The sequence below is a fragment of the Sylvia atricapilla genome, chromosome 12 (genome assembly GCF_009819655.1).
Source record: "Sylvia atricapilla isolate bSylAtr1 chromosome 12, bSylAtr1.pri, whole genome shotgun sequence".
Classification (NCBI taxonomy): Eukaryota; Metazoa; Chordata; class Aves; order Passeriformes; family Sylviidae; genus Sylvia; species Sylvia atricapilla.
In genome coordinates this window covers 3,493,155-3,507,502 of record NC_089151.1, presented here as the reverse complement: position 1 = coordinate 3,507,502, position 14,348 = coordinate 3,493,155, and positions in this window count along the sequence as shown.

Here is a 14,348-nt window from a genome sequence, read left to right as displayed (position 1 = left end):
AAACACAGGCAGGAGAAAAATTAATTCTTTTTTTCTCAGCTGGGGTGGGGTTCAGATTCTGCTTTAGCTCAGAAGGCATAAAGATTGCGAGGGGGAAGGAAAGAGAAACTTGGGAGGGTGGCGGATCTGATATTCCCACATTGCTGCGAATCCTTGGGGATCAACAAGCAGCCGGGCTCCCTCTGCTCACTGCTCCAGGCACAAATATCTCCTCGCTGGTTGTTTTGCCTCCTGCCGGCTGCTCCTCGGCCCGTGCTAAGCTCATCAGAGCCTATGTATAGCTCGGGCATACCTTGGGGTGGGTGCCCTTCCAAAAACCCGCAGTCATTTATAGGATGAGCCCCGGGCCGTGTTTTCAAAGCCGTTTTGCAAAATATGGGGTTGGCTCTCATTTACACTAAGGACCTACTTTAAGGCACTTAGGAGGCATTTATGCCACTTTAGGGTGTGGAGAGAGCAGCGTAAAGAAGGCTCAGTGTGAGCAGAAACCACCCTTCTATCTTGTTGACAGTGGTTAAAATTGGGTTAGGGAGTTAAGTCAACAGACAAGGTCTGCCTTATGCAGCTCCCTGTGCTCCTCACCCCGGGGAGGGCTGTCCACAGTGTCCCTCTGCCCAGCACATGGCAGGGAGATTCAGTGTCAAAGGGAACACAGGGATATTTATAACCAGGGGAAAAGTCAGGAGGCGCAGGTGGAATGCGAGAGCCGAAAGCAGAAGGGAGCAAAATAAACCCAGAGCTTTGGGATGTCTTACAAAGGTTGATTCTGTGAGGTTTGGGCTGCTGTGGTTTAGGGGCTGGGGGTGACTGTGAGCAGGGGGTCCCCTGCCAACACATACAACTGTCCTGAGGAGGGTTTGACTGATATCTGAAGCTTTTATTTCCGTAGCTGCCTCAAGGCTTGTTTCTGTGCATCTCTCTTTTGCATATGTGGGAGCTGAGAAAATACCACCTATGAACTAAGCCCAGGGGCCAGAGGACGAGTTTGTCAGAAATAAATCTCAAAATCAGCCTAATTTCCCTCTCCACCAGCTGAGCAGGCTTTGTAAGTTCAAAAAAGAGAGTAAAACCCAATAGAAATTGACTGTAGGAGGTAGGGCTACTCATTCCATCTTACTTGATGTGCTTTTAATGAAAATATGGTTTACATCAATGCAGGGAGCTTCAAAACTACATCAGTACCTGGGCTGGAAGAAACGGGCTGAAAAATCAGATGACTCTTGGAAGGGAAGAGTACAAGGAATAATAAAGGATTCAGACCAACCAGCAAGGAACAGCTCAGTCCAACTGAGATAAAAAGTCAAATCAATCACATTATGGCCAAGGAGATAAAAGTCACATCAGGTGTGAAAGGATCAGCAAGGCAGGTGAGAAACCTTTCTGCTTTGCTCCCTCTGTTCAGGTCTCTGGTGCAATGTGACAATACTTGGGTTTGTGGGAAGTCCAGGAGGAAAGAAAGAGAGGCCAGAGAGCTAAAACAGCTCCTGAGAAAGCAGGAGACATCTCTGAGGATGAAAAAGGTGAGGAAGAGGAGCCCTGAAGAGTTTAAAGGTAAAGAGAGAGAGGGTTCTTTGTGCCCAAAGGGGCCCCCCTGGGGAGGGACGGGCTCAAAACGTTGTAGGAAACACCAAGACCATTGGTAAAAGTTCTGACTGGAGCAGATTATCTGTGTGGTTTTTCATGCCACCATTCCAGGTTTTTAAGATTATTCTGGATGGCAGCTCGTAAAACGAAATCCTGCTTTGGGTGGAGGATGGACTAGAAAATGTCTTGATGGTCCTCCCAAGTGGTTTTTTTCTTCTATAATTTTCGAGATTAAAGGAAACATTCTATCATGTGGGATGGGCCATCCTCTGTTTGGACCAGGATGATGCACAAGCAGGGACTGTCATTTTCCTGTGGGTGACACAGACAGAGATGACCTGGCAGAAGAAGCCCAGGTAAAGGTGTGCAGTGTCATGGCAGTCATGATAAAAAATAGTCATTGTTCTTTTAAATCTTTGTTGTTCAGGGTTTTTTGGTTGCCATTTTGGGGGCTTTCTTTCAGGTCTTTTGGCAGACAGATGAATTCTGTGGTAGAGTTGCAGGTGGAACCGTGACTGTTGTGTCTGAGATAAAATAGTGGAGACAACCCTGCAGAAATGCTGACAAGGAAGGGGTGATTTAGGGCATCCCCTGGGGGTGTCCCTGAGCCAGACGGAGCAGCAGAGGCAGAGGAGGCATCTCCTCCCAGTGCCAGGCGTGCAGCACCATCTGAGGACAGCCTTTGGGTGGGGAGAGGGAGACCGTGGAAATTTTCTCATCTGCAGAGTCATGAAACCATCTCAGTCGTCTGAGGGCAGCGGGCCAGCTCAGCAGGCTGTGTGTGCCTTTCCAAAGACACCGGGCAAGTCAGGCTGTCTCAAACCCTTACAGCAAAACAGATGCAGGGAGCTGAGCTGAGCAGCCCAGTGCTGGACAATGCTCTCCTTGGGAACAGCTTCGTTATCAGCAAACAATGATCTCTGAGAATCCAAAGCATTGAAATGAGGGGATTTGTTTGGACACCGACCATTTTAACGAGAGCCATAAAATTATGGAAAACACCCGAAGTTTTCACGAGCTCCAAAGTTTCACGTCTAGACCAAGAAAAGGACTTTAAGGAGCCAACTCTAGCTGATGCTGTGGACAGCTCTGGATGCAGTTCCAGAAAAATGCTTGTGATCCTACTTTTAAGGAGAGTTACTGGAAAAGTGGCCGAGCCCTGTCCCCTGGGGACAGTGTGGGGACAACAGTGGGGCTTGGAGTGGAGTTTCCCCCCTGCCCCGAGTGTCTTGCACTGACGCAGGAGAGGCTTGTGTGAGGTCTCTGCTCTCCTCTTATATAATCCATGACTTCAGATAAAATCAATGCCAAGTACCCAAAAAAGGGATTTGTGTGTGTGCTCCCTGGCGGCCTCTTCCCGTAATCCGAACACGGCCTTCCACTGTGACACTTTTGCCAGTAAAATCCAGGGTTTTTTTCCCCTTTGCCATGGGATCCAGATGTAAAATTAGCTGTGTCCCTGCAGGGCCATCCCTGCCAGCCTCAGTGCTCAGTGCTGGAGGGTCGGGGCCCCAAAAAGAGCCCAGCAGCCCAGTTTAAACAGTGACCAGGAAAGTTTGTTCAGGGAGGGCTCCCTGGCTGTTAACAACAGAAGCCTCCGTCAGCTCCCACGTCGAGAAAACACTCAAACTTTATAAAAATACCTCCTAAAGTAAATATCAGTGAGTCACAGATACTAAATATTAATAATTCATACATTGGGAGCAGAAATATCAGCAGGACCTGTGTGTGAGGCAGGCCTTTTCTATGTGTAATATTACAGAATTGGGCATGTGTTCCTGTAGTTCTTTTTTGGTCTTTTTTTCTTTTTTCTTTGTGTGTGCCAACCTTTCCCATTTGAGACACAGGCTTGGAGCTGCTCCGAGGCCTTGGGTCAGTGAAGCTGGCTGGAGTCTCAGTCCCACGAGGGGAGCAATTTCCCTGGAAGGGACCCAAACAGGGAGGGCACTGAGCAGCACTCCTCATCCAAGGGTCAAGAGTGGGGCATTCCCAGGGAATTGGAGGGTCTGACTCCATAATTACAAATTACAGATAAATAAGGGTGGCTTTTTTTTGATTGACTGACCTTTAGGAAAAAAAAAAAAAATCAATCCCACACTAACCACATTACGTAAAATTTATGCAACTACCCAATCCCCCAAAGCATTTTTACCTCATTAAGGATCAAAATGGAGTGAAAGCCAATCGTCGCTTCTGTAGCAGGCAGTTATAAGTAAAAAGTGGTTTTGTTGATCAAAAAATCTTAAAAAAAGAGTTTAAAAATATGCTGAGTTTTAAAAAGTGAAATTGCAGTTATTCCAGTAATTTCTTTTCATGTTTGAAAGTGTGGCTTCTTAAAAGCTTGTTGGAGTTGAAAAGCATTAATGAAAAATTTTAATTCATTTTGTTGTTGCGGTGTGGGTGGTTTTTTTTTTTTTTTTGTTTTTGTTTTTTCTTTTTTTTTGTGTGTGTGTGTTTCCCCATGGTGTTTTACTGACATTTGCTGGCTCATGTGAAAGCTGAGATACATCTGGGTGAAGAGAGGAGAAGATTTTATGTTGAAATTGAGAAGGAGTTTCAGCTGAAAAAACCAAAGGAGTTCCAGACAGAACTGTAAAGGAGAAAGGCTTTTCTTGAGGGATGGAGCTAAAGGAGGAGTGAAGAGGAAAGGACCATGGCAAGGACTCAGACTGGAGCCCACACCTTTTTGTGAAATTTTTGTGAAATCTGAGGGAAGTTTTGCCGTGCACTTTGAATAAAAACCAGTCCCCAAAATCCAGAAGATGGGTGGAAGTCAGGATGGGAGGTGACCCTTATGCTTTGAATCCCCTCAAACTTATTTCCCTTTTCTTCCCCAACAGGAAAGTGTTTTATTCTGCCAGTTATGAAAGACCCAGTTCCATCATCAGTAATTCCATGATGCTGTGTCCTGGCTCTGCAGCCCATCCCACCAAGCCTGCTGCCACTTAGGTGATCCCAAATTACTTCTTGCTTCTGGTTCCTCCTTTAAGCCAAACCCTGGATTTGGAAGGACTCCGTGAGAGCTTTTAGCTCTGAGCACTTGATTCATTAATTAACACATGCGTTAGCTTGAAAGGTAAGAGTTTTTTGATCCCACGTGGCTGTGCAGGTGGAGGTTCTGTTTTAGGAACAGGGGGAATGGATGGTCCTCTTCACATTTGCATTTTGAGTTGATCCAATGGAAAGGGAGAAGGGACAATGTGTTTGTAGGGACAGTGCTCCTCACGGGGCGGTGGCGGCACTGAGATGCCAAGAAAGGACACATGGAGCCAGTTTTCCTTTCCTTTTGACCTGAGGGTTTCAGGGGTGCAGGACACAAGTGCATATCCTGTAAATCTTCTCCAGGCTGATTCTCACCTGGTGCTGAAATTGTCCAGAAATGCTGAGGACACATTTCTCCCTTCCCCTGAAAGCACCTGGGAAGAGTTTGACTTCAGGCTCTACCTTTTTTCAGGAAAGGCATCTTCTATGGAGTACTAGAGGATGTCATTCTTCCAGTTAAATGCAATGTGAAGGGAATTTTCTCCCTAGGAAAAGACAGCCACAGGCAGCCTCGCTTTTTCCTGAGCTAACATTTGGGTTTTCTGGAAGTTATGGGCACCATCCCAGCTCTGTGGCTGGGCAGACAGCACAGCCCTTGTCTCTACCTCTTCGTATCAAAAGCTTCCCAGTGGACTTTCCTCGGGGAAAATGAATGGAACAGCTCACTCAGCTGGTCAAACAGCACAGGCAGCCTGGAAAACTGCCAAGGGTGATGAGCCTGGAGGAAAGCCCAACTCCTGTTGTTGCAGCAGCAATGGACACTGTTGGTTTTTTGTGCCTGGTCACTGGCTAGAGGTGGTCCCTTGCAGCTGCTCCATTTGTAGGCCTAGTTTAACCAGCCCTGAGCTGAGGGCTGCAGGGAAATTTTGTGTCTTCATCAACTGCATCCCACCCGTGGGATCATCTCTGGCCTGGTGCATGAGCCAAGGAGTCATTCCCAGAGCTGGAGGTGTGCAAATTCCTGTTCCCACCCACACCTCTGACCCACCAGCCCTCTGGGCACAGTGGTTTTGGCAGATCTGAGTTTCTCATCAAAGCCTCACTTTGAGCTGAGCTCTCCTGTGCCTTCTCATTATCTTCTGTGATCTCTGCCTTTAATTAAAGACCCCTGGGACTTGCCCACCCACCTCTCTATGTTTCCCCTCCCTGGTGGCAGAGAGGGGCAGGCAGGGCTGTGCTGGGCACAGGGGACAGTGGTGGCAGCAGCTGTGGGCACAGACTGAGCTCAGGGAACCCCCTCGTGCTGGTGCTGGGGGAGGTTTTTCCTGGGAGAGGAAGGAGACAAGAAAATTATTGGAAGAGGAAGCTAAAATAAACCACAGACTCATTTTTCATGCGTGTACTGAGAACTACTGTAGATTTCAACATCTGTTTTGACTGGACTGGAAGTGAGCATTGCACAGGGTGTAAGAATAAGGATCCCTTTTGAAAAGAAAGGCTCACAAAACCCTGCCAGGATCTCATTCATAGATTTCATAAACAGGGCCTGTGCTGGTCATTGCAGGTCTGCTCCCAGTTTGCACAAGAACCTCAGTTCTGCACAGGTCAGAGGCTCCAATACAGCCATGCAGGAAAAAGTAGATTTTCTGGAGTGGTGGCATCTTTGAGAAGGTGTCTTTAGAGGTGAATGATTTCCTCCATGGTAGAAGCAGGGCAGGAGATGGCATCAGACCATGGTTCTGGCTGTCCGTGGCCGTGCTGTCCCCTCTGGCACTGACAAAAATGTGTGGCAATACCTGCTGTGGGAACCCACGGGGCTGTGGGCAAAGCCTCGTAACCCCAGCTCACCGATTTTCTAATTAAAGGTCATGATTTGTTAAAGGATATTGCACAGAAATTTTAAAAAATAGGCAAATGTGTCACAGGAAGCCCAAAGGCTGGAACCACAGCTGCGTAATTCCTTCTCTGGAAACTGCACTGTGGGTTTTTGGGTCGTGATGCAGCACTTGGTCACAGCAGCTCCTTGAGCTGGAACTGCCCCACTGCTTGTTCCTTCCCTGGTTTTATTGAGCTCTGCCTCAGGCCCTTTGTTGAAGTAGCTGCAGAATGCTGGTGTGGGGCAATGTCTGGGCAGTGTCACCTTTGGATGAAGTGTCTGACACAGATGATGCCCTCCAGGCACTGCAGCATCTCTATCCCGAGCATAATCACCCTCATTAAACCTCATTAGTGCCAATTGAGTCAGTGGGTGATGGGATGGAGTCATTCCTTCTGCCGCAGCCTCATCCCTCAGTGCCACACGAGCTTTTGGTGTCTGAGCCTGTTTTATGGCAGGATTTGCAGGACAGGAAAAGCAGTTCCCATTCCAAACCCAGAGCCAAGGAATGGTGAGGCGAGGCCTGTGATGCACAGCAAAAATGAGAAGGACTTTCCCAAGCAACCTGGACTTTGGGGAACAGGATATGACAGTGATGGGGCTGATGGGATGATCTTCAGTCACTCTTCTGCCTCACAGCTGGGACAGTGGTCCACACACTTGTCATGGTGACAGCTCTTGGAATACTAATTGTAATACTTCACGGACATGTGAATAGATTACTCAGTATTGGGTAGCTGGTAACAAGACAGGAGGGAATAAAATGAACTTTAATGAAGAGAGACCATGTTTTCATAAAATACGTGTATTAGAAAAGCAAGAAAGGCTCGAGGGAACATAACGGAGCTACTGCAGTCCTTGACTGTGTCCAGAGCAGACATGAAAAACTTCGTGGTGTGCCAGGAGGTGAAATCAGCCACCAAGAAATGCCTGTCAGCAGGACAGTGCTGCTCCAGGTCGGTGAGTTATGGGGTCTGGACAGGAGGGCTGGGGAGAGGGAAGGTTGTGGAACATCTTTCCAGTAACGTCAGGGATGTTGCTGTGTTGTTTGCAGCCCCTTTTGGCTGATTCAAGATTTCCAGGGCTTGTGCCTCATCACAATAAAAGCAGGAGCTGCTCACATCCTCGTCCACCCAGAGGAACCAACCTCAACCAGGAGCTTTCAGAGCCAAAGGAAGGAGCTGGAGCCACGTCCTGAGCCACAGGAAAGCCAGCCACGTGTTGGAGCTTACTGGATTTTCCCTCATTGTGCTTTTTGCTCATGCTGGATCCCTGTGCACAGCCTGACTCATGGCTTTGGGAAAGAGAGGAATCAGTGTTGCCTGCTCAGAAATCCAACTGCTTTCAATTCACCCAAACCACCGTGCTGGACTCTGAAGGTCCTTTTGTGGAGGATTTCCAGCGAAGATTTCTCATCAGTAGTCATCAAAGGATGCAAACAGCAAGCAGTTCCACACTTCACTCTGCTGCTCTTGTACTCTACTTTACCCATCTTGTCCTCTTTGGCACAATGTCCACTTGCATCAGTCTGAGGTTTGTTTTTGGAATGAACACGAGATTGCCTGGAATTTCTCCAAAAACTTCACTCAGGCCACTCTTTTGATCATGGAGCAGATCAACATAATTCTGTGCTTGCATTTCTGAATTTTTGCCCTGAGAAAGCAACTGAGATTTTGCCTATGGCCAGTAGAGCTTGCAGTATTTCTTTGGATGGCCAGAAACAGGAATGTTGAATGGTTTTGGTTCCTGCTTTAGCAATATTGGTCTGAGGTGTGGCCATTTTCTGATCAAATCTTTTTTTGGTGGGAACGCTGAACTTCTGACATCTGAATTTTGTGGCATTTTAAGTTGACTTTTCCTATGGAAAGTTTTAGTTCTCTCGTGGGAAAATGAGAACATGGCCAATCTAAATACTAAATAAAGTCACATATTGCTTGAAAATGTTTTTTTCTGTGCTCAGTGAAGTGGCCAGTTACTCTGTGTGGCTCTGTTACAGAAAAACCCTCCACCCTGACCTGTAGTTGTGTCATCCTGAGTTCTGACATTTCATGGTCTGGATTTGGACAGCAGGAACCAAGGATCTTGGATTGTGCTCTGTACTTCTGATTTTAGAAGAATGTCCTTACAGACACAATTTCTCTGCCTCGTGGTAAATCTTTTAATCTCTTCTGATGTCTCAGAGAATCTGGTCCCAGGTATCTGAGAAATACAATTTATAATCCTACTTCAACCTTTTTGGCCAAATGAATGAGAGTCTTGAGGAAAGTCTCATCCCAGAAATTTATTTCTCCCTAATGACAGCAGACTGGTGTTTTGTGCTGGGTTTGCAGCAGGGGAACACGGGCTGGGTTAGCCATGGAGCTGAAAATGTAAATGGCTTTTTTGGGGTGTGAATGGCACACTCAGTTTTTCAGGCTCTCATCAGCAATGCCCGAGGGGGTGTAAATTGGCACAACCTCACTGCTGCTGCTGCTGGACCTGCTTTACACCTTGGCTGCAACCTCCAAAGCACTGGGGGTACCAACAGAGTGAGATGAGGAGAGCCAAACACACCCAAACCCACCCCAAAATTCAGGGGCAGCTGACCTGGAGACAGCCCAGCACTGCCCAAGCTCCAGGACAGCTCCTGGAGGGACTTGCAGGTCCCAGCTGTGAATTGTGACATTGCTGAGGGTGGTTTCCTCTTACCAGTTGGGATGAGTGCATGGATTTGGGCAGTGCTGCCCTCTTCCCAAGGAATCACGTGGGCCTGGAAACAGAAATAAATTTCCCATGGCATTTCTTTTACGTGCCTGCTTGCTCCTCTGAGGTGTGTGGTGTGTGCAGAGGCCAAATGCATCACCCCTCCCTTACTGCAGGGTTGTTTCTAGACCCTTCCTTGCTTTACAAAAACCTGACCAAGTGCCTGGACGAAGCACAGGACAAATCCAGCTGTTCTACAGATGTGAAAGGACAAGAGAGCTTTTTTGGTCCTGCCTCTTTTTAAAGCAAACCAGCTCCCTCCACTTCTTCAGCCTCTTCAGCACTGTCACAGCCTGTCTCCCCTCAGGGGAAAGAACAAATATCCTCCCCATCCCTCTCGGCTGCAAACCCATCTGCCAGAGATGTGTCTGAGGCTTTGCACATGGAATTATTTTTCACAGTCTCAGGGCTCTCTTGTGGGCAAAAGGATGTGAGTAAAGCAATTATGACGAGCATCACAGCTGTCAATAAAACAAGGAGCAATTTTAATAAGAGCAATTTAATAGTGAACTTCGTGGCTGTTTTCTCCAGCTGAATTTCTGTGCAGAGGTGGTCAAAGAAGTTCAAGGATTTCCCACTTGCATTTGTCCATTGGATGAACTCAACTCTTCTTTTGGCCTTCAGGTTTCTTCACTTTTCCTGACGTGTCCAACTGGAATTGAAGGTAAATTGCACCAGAGGCATTCTTCAGCTGTTCTAATGGAAAATTGGTACCTGTCTCGTGTTTTCTGTGCATTTACAGCTGAAACACGTTGTCCTTTACCTTTTTTTCCTGTTGCAAGGCTTTTTGGAAATACTCTCTATTTTCTCCTCTGTTCTGCTCTCCACATTGTGATATGCTGGAAGATATTAAACAACAAAACAGCAAAGAGGATATGTTTTGTATTATTTTGTTTATAAGAACACTCTGGACTGGTAAATAGCTACACCCTTCATAAGTGTTTTCAATTTTCCCTTTGAAATAAGAAACAAGCTGCTTTCAACAAGCAGCTCTTCTTGGCCAAGGATTTTTCTCATTTTAGGGTACAGACATAATTTGAAAATCAAAATGTTTCCAGAAAACGTGTTTGGGGCATGTGGGGTTTCTTGTTGTTATTTTGTTTTGTTGTTATTTTATTTTGTTGTTGTTGTTGTTGTTGGTTTTAGTTTGTTGGGTTTGGTTTTTTTTAGAGCCATGTGAAATCCAAGCTGTGACTATAAAGATGTGACTGTTCGTGATGCTGAGTGCCTCGTGCTGAGCAGAATATCTTTCAGTGAGGGAACCTACAATGGATCTGTGAAAAGGCACAGCAACTCCATAAAGTCACTTGCAGGAGAGACTTGATTTATTTCTTATTAATTCTTCAAAAAAAGCTTCTTGTATAACAGACCAATAACTTGAGCTGTGTAGGGGAGAGCTGAACCTTCAGATACAAGTCAGTCTGGATTATTCCTTGGAAACAAATGACTGGCCCATGGCATTTCAGTTCTCCTGCTTTGTTGCTCCCACCAGTGTGGAATGATCACAAAAATGTCTGTTTTTCCCAGGACATGTGTTTTTTCCTGGACAATTCCTGAAGCCATTCCAGATATTTGGTCCCTTTTCCCAAGCTGGGCACAGATGTGGGATTCTCCTTGACTTCACCATGAGAGAACTTAAAAAATTAAGTCCCAAAGTGAGATGTCCCAGACTCAGCTTATTCTAGGCTGGCTTTGCATCCACAAAAGATCTTTGCTGAGGCTGGGATGGTTTTCTCTAAATGTGCTGTATTGTTCTGGACTTCCAGAGAGTGATTTTGCAACCCAATTTAAGGTCACCTTGAGAGTGGCTGGGCTTGGCAGAGCTGATTTCTGGGCTCTGGCCTTGCTGTTGATCTCGAGCTTTTGGCTGATTACACAAAACATTTTATAGATGAAGCCTTCAATTAAGGTCATAGTAAATAAGATCCTAAGGCTAAAGCTCTTTATGGAAAGCAGACTTTTAGGAACTGGTTATATTAAGAGGAATGGTTTGATTAGAGAATGAGAAACAGGAATGGGGAGACAGGAACCTGACCTCAGCAATAAAATGCACAGAGTTGCTTTTATTCCTCCTTCCTGGAATCTGGTGTACAAAGGTACAATTAAACAACATGGCCAACACTTCAGCAGGCCAAGGCAAACCATTTGTGCTGTTCCTGACTCTGGGCATTGCTTTGCTTTAAAGTTTTGGGCCAAATCTGTTTCCTTGCAAGGTGGGAGCTGGGCTGGGACTTTGGGAGGCTGGAGGTGACCCTGGACTCGGGGCTCTGGGGCTCCCCCAGCTCACAATCAGCTCCTGGACACCACCAGCAGAACTTAAGGATATCTGCAGGCAGGGTGTGATATGGAATAGCAACCAGGGCAGATAGTCTGGGTCACATTGCTGGAGTCAGCTCAAGCTGGAATAACAGAGAGGAGGAGGAGGGAACAAAGGAGCAGCCAAACACCCACACGACCCCAGTGCCAACCTTCATTGCTTTTGCAGCGTTTGATTTGTTGTTTCCTTAGAAAACCAGGCTGAGCTCCCAGCAGCAGATCATTTTCAACCTCTCTGTCTGAGAAAGAAAAGGGCTCTGTCCCAAAAAGTGGATATTTCCAGTGTCACTGGAAGTGCCGAGTGGTGTTTGAATTCTTCTTATTCTTCCTTATCTTTCTGCAGGAGGAAACCTGTCCAGGAGCAGGGCTGGGACACTTGGATGCTGCTGCTGAGGTGAGAATGGGATGGGCTGTGGTTTTCTGGTGAGGATGCAGCTGATGATAAATCAGCATCTGTGCCTGGGAGCCTTTAACCTAATTTGGATTTTCTGCTCTACAGGACGAGTGTGATTGTCCCAATCCACGTGGTGGAGCTGCAAGGTGAGACCCTCTGAGCCAGCAAATATTTCCATTTACCTCACTCAGCTCCTTGATCCAAGTATTGAAGCCCTACACTGGAGGTAACACAAGCTGAGGAGACTCAGACAAAATTTAAACATCTGGTTTTTTTCACAGGCAAACACTGAGTAATGATTGCACTGGCTCAGGAGAAATGCCCTGGTCTGAGGGCAGCACTTCTCAGCCCCAAATCAGCTGCTGTTTGTGGAGGTTTGATGCCGTTTTGCAAAGTTTACTTTCTCAAATGAGAAAGAAACAGCCAAAAAAAATTATGATTTCTACAAAAAAACCCCCAAGTTGGAACAGGCCAAATAAAATGACAATCTCCACTTGGCTGGGAGAAGAGGTGATGCAATTAGCTGATTTTTATGAAGAAATTAGTAGAAAGGTGTGAATTTGATGCATAATCCATTTCTGGCCAGAAATACCATTGCATGGAGAACAGAAAAGGTAAACAGCTAAATACTTCAGCAGAAAATGACCTGTGTCTCTAGTCAGATAATGCTCAAATATAAGACTTAAGAGACGAAATCACAGGCAAAAATAAATTTCCTTAATTTATTTTCCTTCTCTTTTCTGCCAGCTTCAATTCCCTTCAAATCTCTCCCATTTGCTGAATTTTTCTGTGGCAGAAATCTGGCCTGCTCTTCTGCAAAGCAGAACAAAGGGAATGCTTTCAAATATCCCAGACAGATCATTTTCTCTTTGCTGTTCCCTTGATGATGTTAGAAAACAGCTGCTTGTGTGAGACCTCTGCTACTGTGACCGTGCAGAAAGAACCATGGTATAATCCAGGAGATGACATATAAAATTCATAATGAGTAAAAAAAAAAAAAAAAAAAAAAACCACAATCTGCTGATGCTTTGAGAAAACCCCTTGTCTCTACATCAGCCTCTGGATTTGGGATTTGGGTTTTGGGGTTGGTTTTAGTTTTTCCCACAGAGATCCAGGAGATCACAGGTACCTTAAAGCACCTCATGAGAAGCAAGAGCATCTGGGCTGCCTCTGCACCCCTTGAGAACAACAAACGTCCCTGGGGACCCCACAAATCATCTGTTGATGCCTGAGACATCAGAGAATGAGCTCAGCCCTTAATTGAGGTGAGGAAATTCTGTATTCTGGGAGGGACAAGGAGGTTAACCCAGTTTAAACTGGTGCTGAGGGCAGCCACCCCTGAGGCTGTGCTGTTGGGCTTGGCTGTGTGAGAAGCACAGAGGGTTCAGAGGGATCCCACAAACCTCTCCAGGTCCTGTCATCCCCTCTGAAACGTGGGATTTGATATCTCCAGGTGTCAACATCGCTGCTCTTTCTCACTCTCCCAACCCAAGGGCTGTCCTGCCTTTATTGCAGGAGTGTGGGTTGAATTTCGTGCCTTTATGCCCATTTTTCAGGCCGTGGTTGACAAATCATCGTGTGTGGCTGACCCAGCCAGGCTCCACCTCTGTCCAGAGCCGTGTTTTCCATGGGAGCACATCTGCTCTGGCTACTCCACCTCTTTTTGAAGGTGTATCAACAAAGTCCCCCTGGCTCTGACCTCCCAGCAGGCAGCTCACCCCTTTCATTAATCAGCCTTGCGTCAGCAGCTCCATTTAGTGGCAGTTTTGTCCTTTTTCCTCTCTTTCGTTGGTGGAGAAATGTCTGCAAAATATTTGGGTTACCTGCAGCAAAGTGTGAAATGTCACTCAGGATGGAGCCCAAGGTGGCAGGGCTTTGCTGCCCTGGAGCACTTTGGAATGAAGATCCTTGTGTAAAAACCCAGAGTTGTCTGAGGTCACATCACCAGAGCTGACCTTGAGAGTTACCTTATATTGAGGCAGCTTTTTGCTTGTGTTTTGGGGCTTTTGGGGTGTCCCTGGGGCTATTTGTGGTGCTGTGGCACTGGAGTCCCCTCAGAGCAGAGGTGCTGGATGCAGAGGTGGCCCTGGTGGCCCTGCTGGGGCTGAGTGTGTGGCTGCAGGGCTGTGCTGACAGGAACTTTCACAAAACTTGCCTGACTGCACCTTTCCCACCTGGCATCTGAACAGAGCAAACACACCCAAAACATCATCCTCCTGAAGGTTAGAGCTGATCCATCCACCACGGGCCGTGAGAAATGAGAATAAACCCATTGTCCTGAAGGTTTCTCTGCCTGAAGCCTGGACAGTTGATCTAATTTATTTCCCATATCATTTCTTGAGCAAACCATGCTCTGCACTGGAGATGTTATCATTTCTTCATACAATAATAACCAAATCTTTTCAATTAGAGGACATTCCTCCACCAGCACAGCTGACATCCTGTTTTGCCTTC